This window comes from Carlito syrichta, unplaced genomic scaffold, assembly GCF_000164805.1.
Source record: "Carlito syrichta isolate Samal-C Ts95f unplaced genomic scaffold, Tarsius_syrichta-2.0.1 Scaffold303801, whole genome shotgun sequence".
NCBI lineage: Eukaryota > Metazoa > Chordata > Mammalia > Primates > Tarsiidae > Carlito > Carlito syrichta.
The window spans coordinates 185280-199198 of NW_007247897.1; the positions used below are offsets into that span (position 1 = coordinate 185280).

General features: G+C 38.3%; 1 pseudogene across 1 annotated transcript; it reads left to right on the plus strand.

The window, feature by feature from the left end:
• The first annotated feature begins 3461 nt into the window (after window positions 1-3461).
• On the plus strand, window positions 3462-3958 carry LOC103261609 (annotated as a pseudogene). Its single transcript, XR_002482037.1, has one exon. The product of XR_002482037.1 is annotated as a nuclear nucleic acid-binding protein C1D pseudogene (transcript).
• Window positions 3959-13919: the final 9961 nt, after the last annotated feature.

Below are 13919 nucleotides of genomic sequence, written 5' to 3' on the forward strand. Positions count from 1 at the left end.
GTCTCTACAATAAAATAAAAAACTAGCCAGGCATGGTGGCACGCACCTGTAGCTCCGGCTACGTGGAAGGCTGAGGTGGAAGGATCACTGGAACCCAGCAGGTCGAGGCTGTGGCGGCCGGGAGTGGCCACTACACTCCAGTCTGGGTGACAGAGTGAGACTCCAACTCAAAAAGAAAAAGAAAAAAAAAAGTCTTTATTTTGCACCTATAGATGAATCATATTTTTTCAATATACAGGATTCTATATTACTATATTGTGTTTTCTATAGTATTATGAATGAAAGGTTTGATACCCCTTACTTTACAGGTAAACAGTATTTCATAAAAAAAAGAACTTTTATTTTATTTGTCTTTGAAAATTGAAACTTACACTAGGATAGATCCAAATATTTGTATTTTAAGATAAAGTGTTCTTACCTTATTTTTTAATTTTATTTAGAGTTCTTCTGCTCCTATTCCTCCATCTGGAATTTCTATAATGTGGATAATGCACCTCCTGTACTTCTTTCACGGTGTCTCTTTACTCTTTTGTTCTGTTGAGAAGAATTTCTTGATCCCGTTTTCTTTTTTTAATTGTTTTTTATTTTAAAGATATGGGTTACAACTCAGGGTTAGGTATACAAATATTCATTATGCAAGTACCCTTGTTGATGTGGTGTGACCCCGTCCCTGGCAGTTTCCCACTACTGCCAATTCCTTTCTTATAGTATTACAATAGTTCTTCAAAGTCTGCTTATGAGTGAGAACATGTGATACTTGGTCCTTTGTTTCTGTGATAGATTACTCAGTATGATAGATTCTAAGTCCATCCAAGATGCTGTGAAATTCATAATTTTGCCCTTCTTTATAGCTGCATAATATTCCATTGTGTATATGTACCACATTTTTTTATCCAGTTCTCTTCCGATGGACAGCATGGTTGATTCCCTCTTTTGCTATTATAAATAATACTGCAATAAATATGCATGTGCAGGTATCTTTTTCATAGAGTGATTTGAGTTTCTACAGCTGTATTTCCAGTAGGGAGATTGCAGGGTCATAAGAGAAGTCGATTTTTAGATCTTTTAGGAATCACCTCACAGTTTTCCATAGAGGCTATACTAGTTTACACTTCCACCAACAGTGTCCAGTTTTCTTATCATTAATCAGTTTTAAACTGTATGTATTCTCCTCATCCAGTACCTGTTTTGATTTTATATCGTAGCAATTGCATCTTTTCTTTTTGAGACCATATTGAGGTTCACAGAGGGTTCCTTTTTTCATGAGAGCCTTCTCTTTCAATCAGAGCAATGCTACATCCACTTTCGTAGATGATATGAATTATTATTATTATTATTATTATTATTATTTATTTATTATTTTTTTTTTTTTAGTTGGAGTCTCACTCTGTTGCCCAGACTGGAGTGCAGTGGCCGCTCCCGGCCACTGCAGCCTCGCCTACTGGGCTCCGGCGATCCTTCCGCCTCAGCCTTCCGAGTAGCCAGAATTACAGGCGTGCGCTACCATGCCCGGCTAGTTTTTTGATTTATTGTAGAGATGAGGTCTCACTGCCCAGGTGGGTCTCGAGCCACCGAGCCTGGCTGAATTATAAATTCTTAAATAGCTGCCCTAGTCCCAATATAATCTATTTTTAAATTTGACACATTTATCCTGTTTGCTTAGTTTAGGCTTTTTTGAACTATTGATTTACCACTTATGCCCAAGTACATATTTGTGCATTTCTTTGGCCTGTCTTCTCATAATGTTATTAACAGCCTGAATTACTGACCCCTAATTGAGGAAGTACCACTGTGTTAGATTGGTTTAGCTACCCATTATTGTACCAGTGAACTAAGACTAGTAGGGAGATAATCTATTAGAAATGGTTACTGACACAAGTGCCAGGAGCCGCAATCACTAGTAAAAGTAAGGTAAAAGGGACACGAAAACAGGAAAAACGCCGGCTGGGAGCAAGTCCCCAGTAAAATGTGGCCATGACGGAGGCAAAGCCCCATGGATCCTGTTGATGGACCTTCCCTAACTTTGAAGGATTGTGTGCATAGGCTTGAGAATATTCTCTCTTTAGTTGAGATAATAGATGTGCAAATGGATGATGGCATTTGACAGCAAAAATTATACATAGGCATAATGGAGGTGAGATTGCAGCAAAAAGGGTGCCCCTTAGAATGTGCAGGGATGTGGAATTAGCAATAGACCTATGTATAAAAATGTAAAAAGGGCTCAACAGCAAAAAATTTCTCCCCTGAAGGGACAAGGGAATGCAAATTTTGAAACCTTTAGCTAAAAAGAAAAAACAAGTACTTCCTCATATCCTTTATAAGTAACAACATTGACAGTTGTGATTGATGAGGAAGTGGGAAACTGAGACAGAGTATCTCCACAAACAGGTGTTTTGGGAAAAACAAGTCACAGACATGCCTTTTGATTTAAGAAATATTATAGTTTAATTAGAGGGTTAAAATTAAAGTAAGGATTAGATAAATAGCAGTTATAATTAAAAGATAAATGTTTATTATAGATGTAGGTATTAGTTAAATAGAAGGAATAGGAAATAATTAAATTTTAAGGTAAACTTAAAATTATATATACTTAATGTAGGTTTAAAATTAAATACATTTAGGATTAGAAGTAAGATTAATTTCATATATAAGTGTAGATTTAGACATAAGGTTTGTTTAGAAATATAAAATGTAAAATGGGTAGAATTAAGAAAATAGATTAGTAAAAGAAAAGAAATAGAATAGTGAAGGGAAGAGATTCAGTTGGCCTAAAGGTCACAGGATGTGGCTGATAAATTGGCAGCTGGTATTTTGTTACACCACTGGTAGCAGGAAGGAACAAAATGAAACTTGTAAAGGTCAACTTCCCCATAAACAAAAGAAAAAACATGATGTAAACATTTAATGTGTAACATTTGTGGGTAGGGGGGTCAGTAAAAAACTATATAAGCTTGTAAGAGTTGAATAAAAACTGGCAGAGTCTTGAACTCTCCCCAGGAAGAAGGATCCTGTCGTGTTCGTCTTTTCTTTTCGCCGCTTCCTGATTCCCCTGTCTCAAGCCCTGACTCTCTCCTGGAGCTGGACTCCAGCACACAAGTATACGTGTTGAATTTGTATCATATTTTACAAATATTGAAGATAGCACAGGTCATTTGTTCATTCTTCTATTTATTCATTTGTTAATTAGTATTAAGTATCTCTTTTATGCTATGTGGCATTTAAATTACTAGAGACACATCAGTGAACAAAACATATAATGACTCATCTCATGAAACATTCTAAGGGAGGGAGAGAGGAAATACAGAAAGAAAGAAATCAGTAAAATACATCAGATGATAAGTACTATAAAAAAGTAAGAGGGAGAAATAAAAATTTTCATCAGAGAAGAGAATCTTCTGAATTTGAGTATTTACACAAGGTATTATAGACCATTGATGCTTGAAAGAAAGTTTGAGCCTGGAGACTAGAGTCGAAGGCCGAGAGCTGGTCATAATGACAGATGAAGAAATTAATAAAGACTATCCTGTAGAAATTCATGAGTATTTATCAACATTTGAGAATTCCACTGGTGCTATGGATGAGATGTTGAAGACCATGATGTCTGTTTCTAGAAATGAGTTGCTGCAGAAGTTGGACCCACTTGAGCAAGCAAAAGTGGACTTGGTTTCTGCATATACATTAAATTCAATGTTTTGTGTTTATTTGGCAACTCAAGGAGTTAATCCCAAGGAACATCCAGTAAAGCAGGAGTTGGAAAGAATTAGAGTATATATGAACAGAGTCAAGGAAATAACAGACAAGAAAAAGCCTGGCAAGCTGGACAGAGGTACAGCTTCAAGATTTGTAAAAAAGTGCCCTTTAAGAGTCAAAACCTAAAAATGCATCAAAAGTTGCCAATAAAGGAAAAAGTAAAAAAGGAACTTTTTGGTTCTGATGTACATATATTGAAAAGTTCATCTTCTTTTTATTTGTTTTCACAAAATAGATAATTATGTGGCAATGCAAGGTTTAAATGTATTCCTTATTGAATTCATGTGCAAATTTACAGTTTAAATTTGTAATGATAGATACTTTTTTCCTTCAGAAAAATTGTTATCTTTATTGATTTTCCTATAGAGCACCATGAGGTTTTAAACATTGTGATATATTTTATATTTATAGTTTACTATCTCTTTTGATGAGACTTACTTCCTTATATAGGTCAATCTCACCAATACCATTTTATAAGTACTGTGAAATACAAGTTAAATGCTTTTTTGTAAATATTTGTACTATTTTAAATGAATAATGACCTTATGAAAGATGCTATCTGTAGGTTAAAGTTTTAAGTGCATCTGTTTTCACTATATTCAGAAATTAAGAAAGAATGAAATGACTTAAACATCTAATTTGTGTGTGTGTGTGCGTGTGTGTGTGTGTCATGTTTTCATGGTTTTAGGAATTACTGCTTTTTTGGTATTCAAAGTATGAAATTAAAACTTTACAGTTGTACTTTAATTCTTGACATATTGCCTCTCTGTCCCACTTAAAATAATATGCATTCTCATTAACTTTAAATGGGAAATAAGGTTGTATGTTGAAGATGAATTTTAATATACTCTCAATTAAGGCTGTAAATGTCAAAAAAAAGTTCGAAAGAAGAAAGTGAGTAGTAGTACATATCTTAAGGAAGAGCTTTGCAGGGTCTAAGAGTAGCATGTGCAACATATTTGACTGGAAGCGTCTTTGGCCTCTTAAGGAATAGCAAAGAGGTGGCAGTGTGCAATAGATGAGGAAATGAGTTAGAGGGCAGGAGCTAGTTTACTGAGCCAATATCATGACTTTGGTTTAGAATCTTTTAAGGATTTAAAGATGTCATTGAAAAAATTGGGGCATTGGAATTACATTATCTGACTTACAATGTAAAAAGAACCATGCAAAAATGCTTTAACAAAAAAGGGGGCAAGAGAGAAAGAATAGAAACAGAGAAAGTTGTTTGCATTTCCCACAATCTTCTCAACTAGAGATGATAGAGATATACTGAGGAGGTGGTGGGAAAGGTGTAAAAATTGGTCAGAGTCTGAATCTATTTTAAAGGTAAAGGTGTCACTTCTTATATGCATGCCATTAGACAAATAATCACATAGATGTCCAATATGGAATCTAAGTTGTTACTAGAAGTGAAAGAAATGGGGGGTCAAAAGTGAGTAGAAATAAGAGAATATTCTAAGCTCATGCTGATGAACTTGATCTAATGATGATATTCTGATATATAAAATAATGAATTCCTGTTGTCTTAGCTATAGCATACCTTGAAATATAGCCTTGCTTGCAGATGACTTAATTGGGAATATACTCTTATGGAACATGAATAAGGAATTGAATGATAGGGAAGAAAGGAAAATCAATAAAGGAATAGATTACTAAGTTGGGCTCTGCTATAATAGAGCTCTTCAATTCTTCAATTCCGGTGGAATCTTTTGAAGAATGTCAAAAAATGCATTTCAGAACTTTTACCCCAAAAAGTTGAAAAAGAAAAGCATGTATGCATCTGCTCCCATATCTTATTGATGAAGGATGCTTCCACAGATGTATCTTTCTGTTTGTGAGGTAATGAGTGCTAAGTGTGTTTTAGTGAAAGACCTAGGCTGCATCATCAGAAAAGCAAGGAAACAAACGGCATGCAGTATTGGACTGAAGCAAAGTGCTCATCAGCATGAAGGTTGCCTCAGCCCATGTTGCCATTGCCATAACAGAACCTGGAGCAGGAAGTAGAACCATGGGAAGTTTGAAGTGTGTGCAAGGAGTGCTGATACAATTCAGCTCATAACAACATTCGATCTACTTGTCCTCATCAGTGGGACAGTTCAATCCTAGAGTAACTTTCAAGGTGTTATCATCTGGAAACTGTTAGAATTTAATCAAGAAGGGTTAGTGGAAAAAGCTGCCTCGTGCCAGCAACAGGTTTTTGAGACCATAATAAATTTTTTATCTCCTTCTAATACTGCTTCATTTAAGCCATTCACACTGCCAAAGGAAAACACCACAGGCTGGGAAATTTACTAATAATAGAAACTTATTTCTCACAGTTCTGGAAGCCAGGAAGGCTAAGATCAAGGTGCTGGCAGATTTGCTGTCTAGTGAGGACTCATTTTCTGATTCCAAGATGTCACATTGTTGCTGTATCCTGACATGATGGATGAGCAAAAGGGACTAAGACATTCCTTTCAACTTCTTTGACAAGAGCAGTAATTCCATTTATGAAGGTAGAGTACATCCATTCAAGCCACAGCACCACTTATCCTAGATTTCCTTAATTCTCAGGTTGTTGCAATTTACTTATAAAGTGAGCCAAACCCAGTAGTGGGAATCTGTCTGGGGAAGGGGGGGTACACCTCATCAACAAGGGTACTTGCATAGTGAACATTTATATACCTCACCCTGAATTGTTCCCCACATCATTAAAATAAAAAATTAAGAGTCCGGGCTCGGTGGCTCAGCCTGTAATCCCAGCACTTTGGGAGGCCTAGGCAAGTAGATTGCCTGAGCCCATGGGTTCAAGAACCACCCACGGAACTTGGTGAGACCTCATCTCTACAATAAATAAATAAAAATTAGCCAGGCGTGGTAGTGCTTGCTTATAGTTCCGGCTACTTGGAAGGCTGAGGCAGAAGGATCGCCGGAGCCCAGCAGGTTGAGACTGCTATGGCCGGGAGCGTGCCACTACATTCCAGTCTGGGTGACAGAGTGAGACTCCAACTCAAAAAAAAAAAAAAAAAATTAAAAGGAAAAGAAAGTGAGCCAAACCTTCACCCTAAGAAGGTTGAAACCTTAGTTACCTTTTTTTTAATTACTGTGGTTGCTGCTCTTCTCAGTTCAACATAGATCTCAAAACTCAAATGACACCGTTTGCTCCAAATATACTCCTTCAAACTGCCACTAGGAAGAAGAGAGTCTAGCTCTCATTGTAGTCAAGGTATATAATAGCCACTGGTATTCTGGTTATAAAATGCTACTTTAAAAATGCCTCAAAACACAGTGGCTTGAAACAGCAAATATTTTATTGTAACTAATAATTTCATCATTATATCAGTCAGAAGTTTGGATCAGGCTTGACTGGGTAACATTTCAGCTCTAAGTGTTTCCAACTTAAGAAACCCTTTGGTACTCAGTTAGCAGAAGCATGAGTCTGAAGTGTTTAGGATGGCCTCACTCACATGTCTATGGCATTGTTGAAGGTGACTGGAGGCCTGAACCCATTTGTGAATGTCAACTAAAGTGCCTACACCTTAGGTCTTGTGTCTCCAGCATGATAGTCTCAGGGCAGTTGGTCTTCTTACATGACAAATTTGAAACCCCAAGGAACATTCTTAGCCTGGTATTTTCTATTCCCATGTCTTTGTAAGCACTTAGTCAATGTCAGTTAACTCCAACTTTCTTATACTTACCTTGGATCCATACTTTTTAAAGTTCCACAGCATAACTCAGAGTTTCATTTTTCACCTATATTTTGTTTCAGTTCATCTACATGTGAGAGGTTACCACCTTCCTATTTATTACAACTGGTAGAGCCATTATGATTCTCGGACATAGTGATCCAATCTAAAATACTACCATGTGGACTGGCTTGCTAGGACCTCCATTACCACTTGTCTTAGTTTGAGCCCTCCTAAATTCAGAGCCTGAAGCAAAGGCCTGAGTGAAAGGAGATGTATTTTATTTTGAAAAAAATGTTTCTTGGAGAAAAAAATAAAGGGCTATTATAGAGGATCAAAGAAGTAAAACAGGGAAGGAGGCAAAGCCAATAAAAGAATTAGTTATTGAGCTTGTCATCACTGGGGGTAACTGCTATTTCAACTCACCAGTAGTCTCTAAAACACCTTATTAAATGCATGTAAGAATGGAACACACACACAAACAAGGAAAAAACATTTTCTCATTGGCTTCCATTATTATGAATGTTAACTTTCTCATACTTCTGTGTTGTACATGAAAAAGTGTTGAGCAAACTTTTACTGAAATGCCACACTGTGGAAATATCAAGGATATAAAGTACCAGTCCAAGAAGAAGCCAACGTATGAAAAGTGTGTAAAGCTGCAGAAATGTTGAAGACAGCAGAGGCTGTAGTAAGATATGACCAAGGGAATTTTGATTGTACAAGAGGTCTTCAATATACCTAAGAACCTCAACTAGGGTATGAAATTATTTGACTGTTCTAATTTCAATGTTTCGGCTTTCCTATTTTTGGGGTATGAAAATACGTTTATTTTACTTTTAATACTAAATAATGTTTAATATTAATCAGAATTCTTAGTTGATTTTTTAATATGTATATATACTTCTTTTTATAGATTTGGGGATACAAGTACATGTTTCTTACACGCATATATCCTGTGATGGTGGAGTCTGGGCTTTTAACATACACGTCACCTGTAATAATGAACATTGTACACAATAGGTAATTTTTCAACCCTCACACCCCTCCGATTTTGTAGTCTCCAATGTCTATTAACTATAGAAAAAAACCTGAAGACATATTACTGGAGATTAAAAGTACTAATGTGAAACACTCTCCATTGACGGATTTTTAACAGTTCAACTTGTCATCAATTTTGTGTCAAGGTAGAAGGAGCCTGCAGTAAGGCTACCAGAATCTTGGGCAATGGTGAATGGTTTACTTGGTTGCCCTCAGCTTAGTGGGAACACAGCTGGAGGATCAGAAATAAGGAGGCCCATGGGTGAATCTACAGAGTGAGCATATAAAGTGTGTGGATCTTTATGTTTAATATCAATGTCCACCAGGAAGTATATATCTTAGAGATACATTGAACAATCAGTGGGCTCCAATGACCAACTGAGTAGATTTGATCCAGGTTTTGTTCTCAGTTACCCAGTGTTCGCACACAGTGGATACGGAGGCAGAGACATAATCATGGAACAGACTCATCAGTTTGGGCTCCCTGTCACCAAGGCTCATCCCCCCATGTGTTAAATATTGACCTGGGGATAACAAAATATGTCATCGAAGCTTCAATATAGTACCATTCTTCAAGAAGACAGTAAAGTTATTACACCAGTCCCTTTGCACACTGGAGGAGGCAGCTTTTTTTTTTTTTTTAACTGAAATTTTGATATAAATTCCAGGTACAAACAATCCCCTACTCAGAATGGTTTAGTCAACTCCTATTCAAGGACTCGTAGTGTCTTTTTTTTTTTTTTTTTTTTTTTTTGGATTGGAGTCTCACTTTGTCGCCCAAACTGGAGTGCAGTGGCCGCTCCCGACCACCACAGCCTCGACCTGCTGGGCTCCGGCGATCCTTCTGCCTCAGACTTCCAAGTAGCTGGAACTGAAGGCATGCACGCCCAGGTAATTTTTAATTTATTGTAGAGATGAGGTCTCGCCAAGTTGCCCAGGCGGATCTCGAACCCGCGGGCTCAGGCAATCCACTCACCTCAGCCTCCCAAGGCGCAGGATTACAGGCTGAGCCACCGAGCCTGGCTCGTAGTGTCTATTTAATGTCTTGAGAGCCTATTAAACAGCAGCTTAGGCAAATTTTTGACTTTACAGTAAAGAGGAACAACAATGTGAATGTAACCATAGAATCCACTAGTCCTTATACATCATCAAAAAGCTGCCAGTTTAAGAGATGACCACTTGTATACCTAATTCTGAATTGTACCACACATCTTTAAAATAAAATAAAATAAAAATGAAAGAGAGAAATCGAAATGGCCATTTAGAGATACAGTTATTTTGTGAGGTTGAGCATTATCATTCAAAATTCATATAGATATCATTCAAGATATATATAATTGGTGAACTAAAGGCCTTTTTTTCTAACTAGAATATATGGGCCTCTGAACCAAAGGGTTCAAGTAGGAGTATTCCTCATTGACTCACTTGTGAATTTGTGATCAACTGCCACACAACTTGAATCTTTGCTGGACTAGAGGGCAGTTCTTGGGATGCAGTTAAGCAGTATTTCTACTAGGGGTCATAGCAAGTTTCTACTAAATCTGAAGCTACAGATATCACCTGGTCATTTTGTGAACTTCATGTGACAGACCAACCAGAAGGCAATGAAAGAGAGTGCTCTACTGGCAAGCATAAATGATCATGGTTTTTGTGAGGAAATAGTGCATAATAGCAGCAGGGAGAAGTGTGTCTGAAACTCAAAAGATTCCATGGGATAATCTTGGTGCTTCCATGTCCTGTTAAGATGTATTGGTAGCAGCTGGGCTCGGTGGCTCAGCCTGTAATCCCGCGCCGTTAGGAGGCTGAGGTGAGTGGATTGCCTGAGCCCGCGGGTTCGAGACCTGCCTGGGCAACTTGGCGAGACCTCATCTCTACAATAAATAAAAAATTAGCCGGGTGTGGTAGCACGCACCTGTAGTTCCAGCTACTTGGAAGGCTGAGGCGGAAGGATCACTGGAGCTCAGCAGGTCGAGGCTGCGGTGGCCGGGAGCGGCCACTGCACTCCAGTCTGGGTGACAGAGTGAGACTCCAACTAAAAAAAAAAAAAAAGAAGTATTGGTAGCAACCACAACCTTATTGAAGCACAGAAACAGGTTTTCTAATCCCTCAAAAATGGAGATGTATGTCTTCACACCAGGAAGGTTACCTGGACACACAGTTTGCTGGCCAATTTTGAGCCAAATCTAAAAAGGGTAATATCAATTATGACCATGAAGGCAGTTGCAACAATGAAAACTGTAGCTTAGACTTTCCTACTATGTGTAATAAAAAAAAAAATATGACTAACCACCAAATTGAAGAAGTTGTGATAGACAAAGTATAAACTGTCCATGCGATATTAGAGGATCTGGGTAGGATATCCACGGCATTTGTGAAGGCCATCTTCCTTGTCTCTCAACCTTTCTGCACATTCCAATGGCATTTCACTACAAATTTCAGACATTCTTCACCTGAGCATTTTCTCTCAACCCATACATGGGCCAAGTCAGGAGTACAAAGGGGGTTATGCTTACAGAAGTCTCTGTATAGAGATGGAAGGAAGTTGCAGGAAAAGCACCATAAGTTTCTAACCCATCTATAGAGAAATTAGAGACAGGTTTCACATTTTTTTACCTAGAGTTACCTGAGGATATTTGAGTTCCTGGTTCCCACAAATGGCCCTGCTAGATATATTCCCATTCACTGGCTTTATTCCCTTCCAGTTTTCATTTTTCTACTCTTCTACCCTGCTTGTTAGGTTTACCTTTTAAATAAATACCCCTTGCTCACAAATTTTTGTCTCAGGAACCAAACCTCAGAAAGCACAGTCTAAGAGCCCCACTGCGTATTATCAAATAAAAATAAAATCTTCAATTGTGTAGGATTATAATCAGGATAACATAAAATATTTAAAGTGTCCAGATCTCAGAATCCAGTTGAGGCAGGCATAGTTAAGTAATTTAGATAAGTGAGAAGCAGGGTGGTTAGGAAAGTATTCTGGTTTCTTTGAATGCTTTTCTCTGGTTTCACCTATTCTCATTGGAACGTGATCCTTACACAACCAGCCAGGCATATTAGCCCTGAACACTTTGTGCATTGGAATGTAGAACTACCAGTGCAGTAAATCACAGAAACAATGAAAAATTACCCTAATAGCAAAGGCATGATGCTTAAAAAACAAAAACAAAAAATATCTCAAAGTCCAAATCTAGTTAGGCAGTAACTTTCTTTACTTAGAAAGTTCTTGTGACCCTAAGAGGCTAAGGGATAGTAACCAAAACTCATGACCTGATACCTGCAACTCTCCACTCTGAGATTATGGAATAGTTATCATTGTTATAAACATTATATAAAGCTTCTTGTTAAAGGTGAGTGTGTACCCCTTAAGGCACCCATGTTTTTTGTCAAATATCTCTTCCTCTCTAATAAACTTTGCTCAAAAATTATATTTTAATAATTTTAACCTAATTTTTTTGCAGCAATTTGGATGGACTCAGAGTCTATAATACTCAGTAGTCTATCACAGGAACAAAGAACAAAGTATCACATGTTCTCACTCGTAAGTGAACCCTGAACAATGATCATAATACTATAAGTAGTGGGAAACTGCCAGGGGAGGGGGGAACACACCTCATCAATGAGGGTACCTGACCCAAGCCAGGTGAAAGGGGACCAAAGTGAGGCCCAAACTTTACCTATACAATAACCCTCTGTATACCTAACCCTGAATTGTACCTCACATCTTTAAAATAAAATAAAATAATAATAAATAAAATTAAGCCGGGCTCGGTGGCTCAGCCTGTAATCCCATGCTTTGGGAGGCCGAGGTGAGTAGATTGCCTGAGCCCACGGGTTCGAGACCCGCCTGGGCAACTTGGCGAGACCTCATCTCTGCAATAAATCAAAAATTAGCTGGGCTTGGTAGTGCATGCCTGTAATTCCGGCTACTTGGAAGGCTGAGGCAGAAGGATCTCTGGAGCCCAGCAGGTCGAAGCTACAGTGGCCGGGAGCGGCCACTGCACTTCAGTCAAGGTGACAGAGTGAGACACCAACTCAAAAATAAATAAATAAGTAATAAAATAAAATAAAATTATACTTTGAACTTGTTCTGAAATTATTTTCAGCAACAAAGTCAAGAACCCACAGAGCTATTATACCACAACCATCTGGCATCCTGTTGGGCATTCAACATGGGGCTCAAAGATCACTGTCACCCATGGATTTATCAGTATAGCCACATTTCCCTCACCCTCCTCTCAGGTTTTGCTTTTACTTTCATTCCTCCTTCTTTTCAGAGCCATCTATGAACTCTCCTCCCTGTTGCCATAACTCTGTTCCTTCCAGTCAAGTTACTGGCCCTCCCTGACCAGAGGCTAGTGGATGTGGAAAAGGACCAGAACCCTGACCGTGTAGAATTGAGGCACCAGTGATCTTTTCTGACAGAAGAACTGGAGGAGGTGGAAGAAGAAGAGCTTCATTCTGAGTAGTTACTGGAAGGCCCATTTCATGTCATTCACACTTTTTTGTCAAGAGTGGGAAGGCTTGGCTGGAGACTGTCCTCCTTTATGGGCTTCTGCAGCAGCCAATAATGAATATTTTCTAGGGTTTTGTTTTCCATTACATTTAGTGGGAGAAGGCTTGTGAATTGTTAGCTTGTGTGGGTTTTGATTGCAGAGTGGATACATGTTTTGTGAGTCTAGATTATTATTTTTTTAGGGATATGGGGTAGAATTCAGGATTAGATATACAAATGGTCATTTTACAGGTAAAGTTTGGGCCTCACTTTGGTCCTCACTTCACCTGGTTTAAGATCAGGTATTCTTATTGATGAAGTATGCCATCCCGCCCGTGGATTATGAACATATAAGTGTGCATCCCTTTTGGGAAAAGGTTAAAACCCTGAAGAAAAGGATTTGTTATTTATCTCCCTTGTAATTAAGCTTAGTCATTTTTACAAATTTAAGTTGTGGATGTTGCCTAAAAGTCAGACATTGAAAACTGGCCACTGTTGGAGTGAGACAAAATTAGATCTCGCTAGTGACTATATATAGGCACCAAGCTTTCTTTTCAACTGAACCCTGGTTGCCTTCTCTTCTATAAAAATTTTACAAATGATCCATCAGAGTGGAGAATGGAATGTTAAGTGGTCCTGGATTTGGAAGAATGTGAAATCAAGGGAGATTCATCCAAGTATAGGGTCTTTAATTATGGTTCACCAACATTATCGGAAAATCTTCAGACAAGCTATGCCCAGAGCAAAACCTTGCAGGGGGATAACAAAAGAAAGTTATCAATTTAGAGAATGATGAGCTGCATGAATGGTTCTTAAAACCATTGCTAGCCAGGCTCGGTGGCTCAGCCTGTAATCCCGCGCCTTTGGGAGGCTGAGGTGAGTGGATTGCATGAGCCCGCGGGTTCGAGACCCGCCTGGGCAGCGAGACCTCATCTCTACAATAAATCAAAAAATCAGCTGGGCGTGGTAGC